The 10,000-nt window shown below is 42.3% G+C and overlaps 1 protein-coding gene across 1 annotated transcript in view; it reads left to right on the top strand.

Annotated features, from left to right (window-relative positions):
- Positions 1–10,000, top strand: part of LOC123514720 — a 198,366-nt gene that overhangs the window by 53,583 nt on the left and 134,783 nt on the right. The window lies entirely within an intron of this gene.

Raw genomic sequence — 10,000 nt, 5'->3', positions numbered from 1 at the left:
TTGCTCCGCCTCCGAATCAAAGCTTAGCGCAATATTTTCTTTTTATTAGTAAGTGCAGTGGCTATTTCTATTGATTGTTATTATCATTAATTTTGCTGTGCTTGTTTTTTATTGGACACACACACACACACACACACACACACACACACACACACACACACACACACACACACACACACACACACACACACACACACACAGAGAGAGAGAGAGAGAGAGAGAGAGAGAGAGAATTCATAATTCGTCATGTTTACCCTTGGCCACCTGACTTCATCACAGTAACTCCCTTTCTTTTCTTGAGTTCTTTTCATTTCTTTCTAGCAGTTATTTACCTCCTTCCTGAACACACACACACACACACACACACACACACACACACACACACACACACACACACACACACACACACACACACACACACACACACACACACACACACAGCACTTTTGTTCCTCGCCTCGTTGCAACAGATCAAGTCACTGCGCTCGTTTGTTCACGGCAGAATAGTGTTTGCTCAGTGTTCGCAAGATTATTGATGATGAACGTATGCATGAGTGAGCCGGGCCAGCCTGCAAGTCCCCTCTCCCACTCACCGGCTGAGGGATAAACAGAAGCTAATCATCTCCTGATGCTCTTTGCTCGCATGGGATTTTTAATGTGGTGTGTGTGTGTGTGTGTGTGTGTGTGTGTGTGTGTGTGTGTGTGTGTGTGATGATATTGATGCTGTTGTGTTTTTGGTTCAAGCTGCATTATTAGTTTTCTTTTATTTAGTATTTCAGCTTTCATAATTTTTTTTTTCTTTTTGCTCAACACTATGGTTACGTAATATGAGATTTGAGTGTAGCTTATTTTAACGGGAAATGTTATGTTGAGTTTACCAATATATGTTGACGTTTTGTTTGGTGTTACTTTAGAAGGACATGCGAGTCTTTTCTTACATGTTCGTGTATCTTATTGCCCTATTGAAAGCTTTAGGAATTCTAAAATGTGCTGCTATGAGTTTATCAATAGTTTAATGAATATCCCACACAATCAATTGGAAAGGATATTAATATGTAAGAATCGGATTGATATTCTATGTGGCCTTTAATAATGCTTCTGATGAGAGGACAATCGTTTAAGCATTTCGCTTCTGAACATGTATCTCCATAATCATAGACCATCTTTTGTACCAGTCTCTTTAATAATGTTATATTGCAGAAACGAAAAACTGGTCCTGCATCCTTTGCTTTCAGTCTGTCCGTACAGTTGATGTTTTCACGATATTCTGAACGTCATCAGAAAGATGAAAATTGCAATATCATTACTATTATTATTATTATTATTATTATTATTATTATTATTATTATTATTATTATTATTATTGTTATTATCATCATCATCATCATCATCATTATTATTCCTTCAGGCATTGTGGAAACTTAGAATGGATGTCGGTGCAGGAAAGGCTCAGCGATGTGAGTCTGGTGCAATTTGCAGTTCCTGTACTGAAACAAAGGCAGCTCACAACCCTATGTATTGTCATGGTGTAGGCTGGCTAGGTACTGCGTGCTGGTGTAAAGGTTTTGCTGCGGTGGTGTGGAGTCGCAATGTAATTATATAGGGATTAATAGTGGTGATTGTGATGGTAGTGTTGGTATTAGTAGTGACGATGAAGATGAGAATGATGATGAGGATGATGACTATCATAATAAAACCCTTCCCAACCAAACCTCGTAAAATAAAAGGAATAAAAAAAATCAATGAAAAACCTTTCTTATCAGCTAAAACCTGACAAAACTATTGCTCGCGACACACTTTAAAACCCTTAAAAAATAGAGAGAATCTTCCTTATCAACTTCCTGAAACTCAACCACAACCAACCGTGTCCCAGCGTCCCATAAAATCCACATCACCACCCCAGATTAAGAAACGCAGCCAACCGGAGTGAGGGTGAGCGAACTAGAGGAAGTGAAGATGGAGCAGCAGGTTGGTAGTGGTGGTGGTGGTGGTGGTGGTCAGGACAGCGTTGGTATATAGCCTGGCCATCATGTATCGCCGCTCTTGCACTTCGTTTATCGGCAAATTGTTAAAAATCTAGTTCCAGTAATGGTCATATTCTGAAACGCTTGTGTGAAGTAACCTGACTATTTTCAAAAGGTTTCAATGAAAGTTACACGTGTTTTAGGAATGTTTTTTTACGGTTCTAAAAACAGATTAACAAGATTTCTGCACTAGTAACGTGAAAAACACATGAGAACACAGCTAGTCGTCTCTGTTGCTTTGAAAATAGTCGTAGTGAGAGAGCAAAGCGTTTCGGACTGTAGCATTGGCCATCCGGGGACTACTGACATGGCTCTTAAAACTATAGCAGTAAAGACACGCTTGCCATCAGTCCGTGTACGAGGTGCGCCGTCACTCTGGTAGTCGCAGGTGTAATGGTGCGCACGGATGGTGGTGATATGGAAACGAAAAAAGAAAAGAGGACTGCCAGCCAGTCGAGTAGTGTAGTAGCCAACACTGTCATCACCATCACTACGACCGGTACCCCCACCACCACCACCATATCACCCTTATAATTACTACCACCTTCACCATTTCCATTACCACCGACACTATTAATATCCAATCACCTCCACCACTATCACTACGATCGCCACCACCGCCACTACTGTCATCACCGCCTGTACCACTACGACCACCACCACTATCATCCCTACACATCCTGCACTGCCACCTACACTATACATATTACACCCAGCACGTCACCAGACCAACACATTTATACCCTCCATAAACAGTGCCAATAGTTGTACATATAACAGATCGCATTACACCTTTCGTTTTCTTCAGCATCTGTTGTTATAGTTAGTACGTGGCAGAATTATATTAATCTCTTCAGTACCATGGCACGTTTTCATATTCATTCTCCTTACTGTTTGGTGATTTTACACAGCTTGAGGAACGTACGTGGGGATTAAAATAGTGAAGACTGGCCATTAATCTCTGACCTCCGTAGACCCTTCCTAATGTCAATAAAATCATCTAATCACACCCTAAACTCAAGGTAGAAATGCATTCTAGTACTGAAGGGGTTAAACAGCCGAACGAGGACCTGAAAAAAATTGTTTGTTGTTGTTTGATGTCTACTTGAATACCACCTTTCATTGTTAGATTAAGCACATTTCTCGCATTTCATTGTACTCTCTTTGACTACCACCATCGCTGCCACCACGATCATCACCACCACTATCACCTTTAAAAATTGGTTGGTGTTTAATATGCTCCTGTATTCTACCATTACTTACCTATTTATTATTATGTGTAACAGATCTTATATCGCATATATTTGTACTGCCTTTGACCACCACCACCACCACCACCACCACCATTATCATCTCCTTTTCCTCTTCCGGCAGCGTTTATTACAAGCTTGTGTTGAGCATTACGCGTCAAGGTTCCCCCACGCTTTGCACTCCCTCTCTCCGGGCCTGCCTCTCATTGCTGTGCCCGGGGTTGCCAGCAATGTAATGATGGACGCACCGCTACCCCGTTAAAGCTCACGTGGTCCTCGTCAGGCGGCCAGGCGAGCTGCTGTATGGAGGGCTGTATCTTTTATTGTAACTTTTATTGTATCTGTAATGGCTCAGTTGCTTCTACTGCTGGTCCTGGTGGTGGTGGTGGTAATGGTGGTGACTGGGAAGGTGAAACAGTAAAAGAAGAATAAACTTTTACTCACCTCACGCTGATGACAATGGTGAACATGATTGTATTGATAATGGTAATGATAATGATGTTCATTCCAATTTGTGATTGTAACAACAGTAACAACTAACAACAACAACGATAATTACGACGATGACAGCTTTGTTGTTGCTATTGCTGCTGCTGTTTGTTATTATTATGATGAAACAGAAAAGGCAGCAGAATGAAAAATATTACCGATGACAAAAGTACTAACGATAGTATTAATCATAACAACAACAACACCAACACCACCAACACCAACAACATCACCCCACGTCACATCCTCGTGGCCCCGCAAGCCACACCCATACCATTGGAGCAACTGTCACGCATAAATCATGACTGCACTACAAATTCCTCTCTCTCTCTCTCTCTCTCTCTCTCTCTCTCTCTCTCTCTCTCTCTCTCTCTCTCTCTCTCTCTCTCGTTGCCTGGATGGTCTCCGGTGGCGGTGCCCCTCTGGATGAACGGTCTTTGTTTCCCTGTATGCATTGGTATTGACGTCCGGCGGGCTTGTGTTCAATCATTCAATTTACATTTGTTACTCATCAAAATGATCTTTTTGCGTCTATCCCTGTGTACTGTCCAGCGCTGCACGTTATTTGCTACACGATCCTTCCATTGCAACTTTAGTGTACAGTACTCCCCCGTGATATGCTTTATAACACTCGGTCAACACTTAGTCTTGTAATCTCGCGGTGATCTGTGTCAAGTGCACGTGGTCTAATAAACTTCTGATCCTTACTATTATAGGAGTGTCAAGGGGCGTACTCAATGATAGGGGTTGGTGCAGGACTGATATGTTCACTTATCCAAGGGCTTGGCATGTAGAGTAGGTCTTCAAAACAGACGTACTGAGACGTTCGAAACTAAGTTAGTAAACTGTAGTCAACGTCGTTTTTTTCTTCTTCATGCAGTTAACTTTATGAGAGAGGTATATTGAGCCTATGTGATATCTCTCTCTCTCTCTCTCTCTCTCTCTCTCTCTCTCTCTCTCTCTCTCTCTCTCTCTCTCTCTCTCTCTCTCTCTCTCTCTCTCTCTCTCTCTCTCTCTCTCTCTCTCTCTCTCTCTCTCTCTCTCTCTCTCTCTCTCTCTCAAACTCATGAAAACATGTATCATACCATACCCAATATTTACTCATAAAAAAAAATAGCCTTCTGATTCGTACTCTTACCTCAAACCTCTATCATAAAAGCTTTTTGATTCAACACCATCCATCTTAAGCATCTGTCATAAAAGTTTTCTCTACATACAATACTTCAAACTTCAAGAACGTCCTCACCTCCTCCCGTCCTCTTCAATAACCAATCAAAGTTTTCTCTTCCTCTATCAGACAGACATTCTCAGTCTTAACTGGGAATCCTCAACTATTTCCGTCAATTATTCTTTCCTCCCTAAATGTCCCTCCCATGGTACAGGTCTCACTCTCCTTTATACAGTGTTATTAGCCCTTATTTTTAAACGTTTTGTTCTCTCGTCAGGATTATTTTTATAAGGACAACGGAGATGATTTCTCAGGCTGTCATGGATTATGTTCTCATTGGTGATGCATAATCTTTGTTAAACTATCAACGGAATCACGAGAACAAATAAATAAATAAAGAGGAAAAAATAACATGAAAACTCATAGTAACTTCACAAGAGTTTGTTAAACGATGCTGAAATTATTACCTTTCTGTGACGCCTCTCACCTCAAACATATCAAAGAGTTCAAACTCAAGGACTATTTTTCGTACTAGCATTCCTTTTTAAATAGACTGCCTGCCTCTGCCTACCGTGGTCGGCTGCGGTTATGCATCTCGCACCGCCTCTCCCTTTGCGGTGTGTTCATGGAAGCTGCTACTCCTCTCAACTTACTAACTACATGCATCTTCCCTGTTCCCGCCGCAGTCCATTCTAACCGCACGGGAACTTCTTGACTCACGTGGAAGTCTGCATATTGCCTTTCGGAATGGATTTACGACACCGTGTTTCCGTAATAATCGAAAAATGCATTATATTCCCAGCTGTAATGTTTGTTGTCTTTAACTCTTTAACTGCTGATGACAAACTGTTTGCTTCACTTGAGTGCCCTTAGTTGATTTGTAGATCCATATACGGAAACATAAAATAGCAAACACTAGAAAAATTCAGCCAGTCAATCGCTCACTCATGTGTCTCTTAGGGACTTGTTTTGAATTTATTCACTAAACCCTGCAACCTAGCATTTAATTGCTCTTGAAAAGTCGCAGCAGCTAAAATTTATTCTATATGAAAAATTGAGGGCAATGATTGCTTAACTGTCAAAGTAAGAACTTGCATTCATATTAAACATTTTTGAGCTGTGTCAGTAGCTACTAACATTGTTGGCTTACCTTGCATATATTTTTTTTTTCATGTAGAAGTAAATGACAACTTCTCCTTACGTTCTTGTTCATTTTTTCCACAGTTACAGTGTCCCCATAAGGTTTATAAGTGGTGCGGTGCAAGTTTACAACTTGATTTCAAAATACACCCGTGCTAGCGAGGAGGATGATTGCTCATACATGTTAGTGCCTGTTGTTTGATCCTTGTTTCAGAAAATATCATGTAGGATTTTTCAAATAGTAGATGTCAATTTTCTGTAGTCAAAGGATTCAAGTGTAACAATAACATACATTCATATTTCACTTTTTGATTGCTTGTGTTGATACCTATTTGCTGATGCTTCCTAGACTAATGGTAATGATGACGATAACGATAAAAGTAATGATGAATGAAGATATTTATTTAAATCGCAATTCAACTAACATCGCATTCCATCCTTACATATCCACACAAACACACCCACACCCACATACCCACGCACGCACGCACACACCTACCCACACAGTGACCCAAGGTGTCCTCTGGCCTCCTTCCGTCCCTCCCGCCGCCTGAGTTTGTCCTTGTGTCTCTTGATTTATTTGTTATTCGTGCCAAGTCACTGAGAGAGAGAGAGAGAGAGAGAGAGAGAGAGAGAGAGAGAGAGAGAGAGAGAGAGAGAGAGAGAGAGAGAGATTGAATTATAACTATGTATGTAGGCTCTGAAGCAGAAGAAAAATATACATTAACTTGAAGATGTAAATGAGGTGCAGGAAGAAGATGAGAAGGAAGAGTTAAAAGAGCAGGACGAAGATAGTGATAAAGAGAGGGAGAGGAAGGAGACAATACACAAAAAAATGAATGTGGTGGATAGGAAGACGAGGAGCAAAAGAAGAGATGAAGCAATGAGAGAGAGAGAGAGAGAGAGAGAGAGAGAGAGAGAGAGAGAGAGAGAGAGAGAGATTGTTGCTGGAAAGAAAGATGGCCACTCTTGCACCTTCATTTTTCCTTTCCTAACATTGAGATTCAACTTTCTTTTCCCCCACCCTCCTCCTCCTCCTCCTCCTCCTCCTCCTCCTCCTCCTCCTCCTCCTCCTCCTCCTCCTCCTCCTCCTCCTCCTCCTTTGTCGCCTTCTGCTCCTCAATTTTTCTTGGCATCTTTATTTCCATTATTTTCTATCCTTCATCACATCAGATGCTCAACTATCTTTCTTTTCATGAACCGTGTTTGTTGTTCTCGTTTTTCTCGTTCCCCCTTTACACCTTTTATTGTCATCAGAGTTTCCAGACGTCTCGCCAGCCATTTACCAACCAGCCTTGTTACGTCACGGCGATAGTTTCTCGACGCCCCGTTTCTACTTTTTCTAGCTGGTTGTGGTGGGTTTTAGATTGTGTTTTCATGATTTTAGTGATAGTTCAACAGTGTTATACATAATCAATGGAAGGAAAAAAAGGGTGCCTTGGTAAGTGCATACAATCCTGATTAATCGTCTTTGTGGCGTTTAGAAGTATTATAAGAGTATAAAGAATCCGGGTGCAGCTGTAGAGGTAGTGAGTAGAGGCTGTGAACACTGTATTAATGAGCCAGAGGGGTACAAAGGAAGGAAAAAAGAAGAAAATAATCTGGATAGACTCTTGGACCGTAGAGTTTGAGGACACTGACCCAAGAAAAAAAATAAAGAAGAATTTTGGTGTTGTTGTTTTCTTTTCTTTTTGAGTGAGGAGAATAAAGAAAGAAATGAGAGAACCGAAAGAGGACTTTTCTGAGTTTGAAGGCTCATAGACCGATAGGACAGTAGACTTGAAAACATTGACCGAAATAAAAGGAAAAGAGGAAGAAGGGCACGAGAATTTTGAGTGCGAGGAGAAAGAAAGAAAAAGGAAAAAGTATCCCTCCGAGACTTTGAAGGATCATAGACTAATAGAACTAGCCTTGGAGGATGCTGGCACAGGAAAGAAAATGGAGAAGAATGCCTCTGGATTTTGAGTCTGTGGAAGGAAAAGGAAGAAAAAAGAAGAAAGTACACTTCGCGTTAAGGACTTATAGGAGGTCTAGACTTAAAGAACGTAAAGGACGTTGACCTCTGAATAAGGGAAGAGCAGGAAGGACGCCGTTAGACTCCTGGACTGCTCCCTTGCCTTCCCGCCGCTCCACACACACACACACACACACACACACACACACACACACACACACACACACACACACACACACACACCTCAGGATCTTGCACCGAATTGAACTGAAGACGCTCCCTCTAGTCTAGACTCCACGTTCCCTAGAGGCAACGATAGGGTACACACACACACACACACACACACACACACACACACACACACACACACACACACACACACACACACACACACACACACACAGTCCGGAGAGAACAAGAAAATGTAGAGAGAAAAAAAGTATCCTCTCCCGGCGCCTGTGTGAGATAGTTTATGATGCTCCGCCGCTCCAGTGTTACGTGTTTAAGAGAGGAGCTTTTCATATGTGTATCTTCAGTGTCCAGCATTATTACATTAAGTGGCAAGGTGTTGGTGAAAATCTTGTGTGTGTTATCTCCATCTTCCAACACCAGCAGCACCAGTAGCACCACTACCACCACCAGGAGTTAAACAGTATCTCCATTCCATTATCCTGCCTAATGGGAAAAGTTCTTTAATAGTCCTGCTCTGTTTTCTCCCTCCACGACGGCGAGGAGGGATCAGGTTACCTCAACAACTAAACTGGCGCTCGGTTTGTTGTGTGAATATTCAGATCTTTTATAACTTTCCTGGGGCAAGGCACAGGCGCAGTAGACTCCGCTCTGTTATCTATTTTGAACCTTCTCTCCACCCTCGCATGTATAAATAAGAGCAGGAGTTAGGAGAGAAACCACACTTGTATGTTTGGAGTGCAATAGACTTGGGAGTGGAAGGAGTGTGTGGCTGAGGGGAGAAGCCTTCCTTTGGGGGGGAGGGGGTTGGAAAGGTAGGGTGGAGACTGTCAAAGTGTGTGGGAGAGGTTAAGGTGGGACGAGTTGCAGGAAGTGTGTTCCGGATTAGGTAAAGGTAAAGCTGCGCACCTCACATTAATAAACGATTTGCTGTGTGGGTGCTTATTCCCGCCCCTTATCACCGTGCCCCTTATAGGCTGGCAGGGTGAAGGGCCTCAACCCAGCCAGGACACAGGACACACCGCCGCTAGCTCCCTGGGCTGGGACATCCGGGTTACCACACTTTACCTTTGCCTGTGTTTGTGTAGGTACCCATTTATTGACCGAGCCGCAAGGGAGGATGAATGAGGGATTGAAGTAAATGTTGACCAGCAGTCCTCCAGCCATGGTGAGGGCAAGATGGGATCACTCGCCCTTCAAGCCTCAAGCCTCAAGCCTCCCCGAGCAGCACGGTCCCCAACCCACAGACACCACCCCTCCTATCCAGCAACAAAATAATCCGGGGTGTCACACGAGAGGAGCCGTAACGAAGGAGAGTCAAGGCGAGGGAGAGACTGAGGTGTGCGTGCCTGTGTTTGTAAAAGAAATTATTATATTGTGTATCGAATTTTACACATATGCTTCTTATTATTCGTTATTTAAATACATGATTATTGTAAAGGTTTCAGTGTGTAGTTATTGTAATTTGGACCAAAAGAATTGTAATGCATCTATTAAGCTGAAAAATACCTATGGTCAATATGACTATCTATCCATCCATCTATCTGTCAATTTGTGTGTGTGTGTGTGTGTGTGTGTGTGTGTGTGTGTGTGTGTGTGTGTGTGTGTGTGTGTGTGTGTGTAATAAATAAATAAAGAAAGAAAGAAAGAAAGTAATTTATATTTATTGCTTTGTGTGTGTGTGTGTGTGTGTGTGTGTGTGTGTGTGTGTGTGTGTGTGCGTGTGCGTGTGTGTGTGTTTGCGTGCGTTCGTGCGCGCTTGCGTGTTATGATAAAGAAAGAGAAA

Source organism: Portunus trituberculatus, chromosome 38 (assembly GCF_017591435.1).
Source record: "Portunus trituberculatus isolate SZX2019 chromosome 38, ASM1759143v1, whole genome shotgun sequence".
In the NCBI taxonomy this organism is placed as follows: Eukaryota; Metazoa; Arthropoda; class Malacostraca; order Decapoda; family Portunidae; genus Portunus; species Portunus trituberculatus.
The sequence above is the reverse complement of the archived record's forward strand: the minus strand, read 5'-3'. Positions and strand labels throughout refer to the sequence as shown.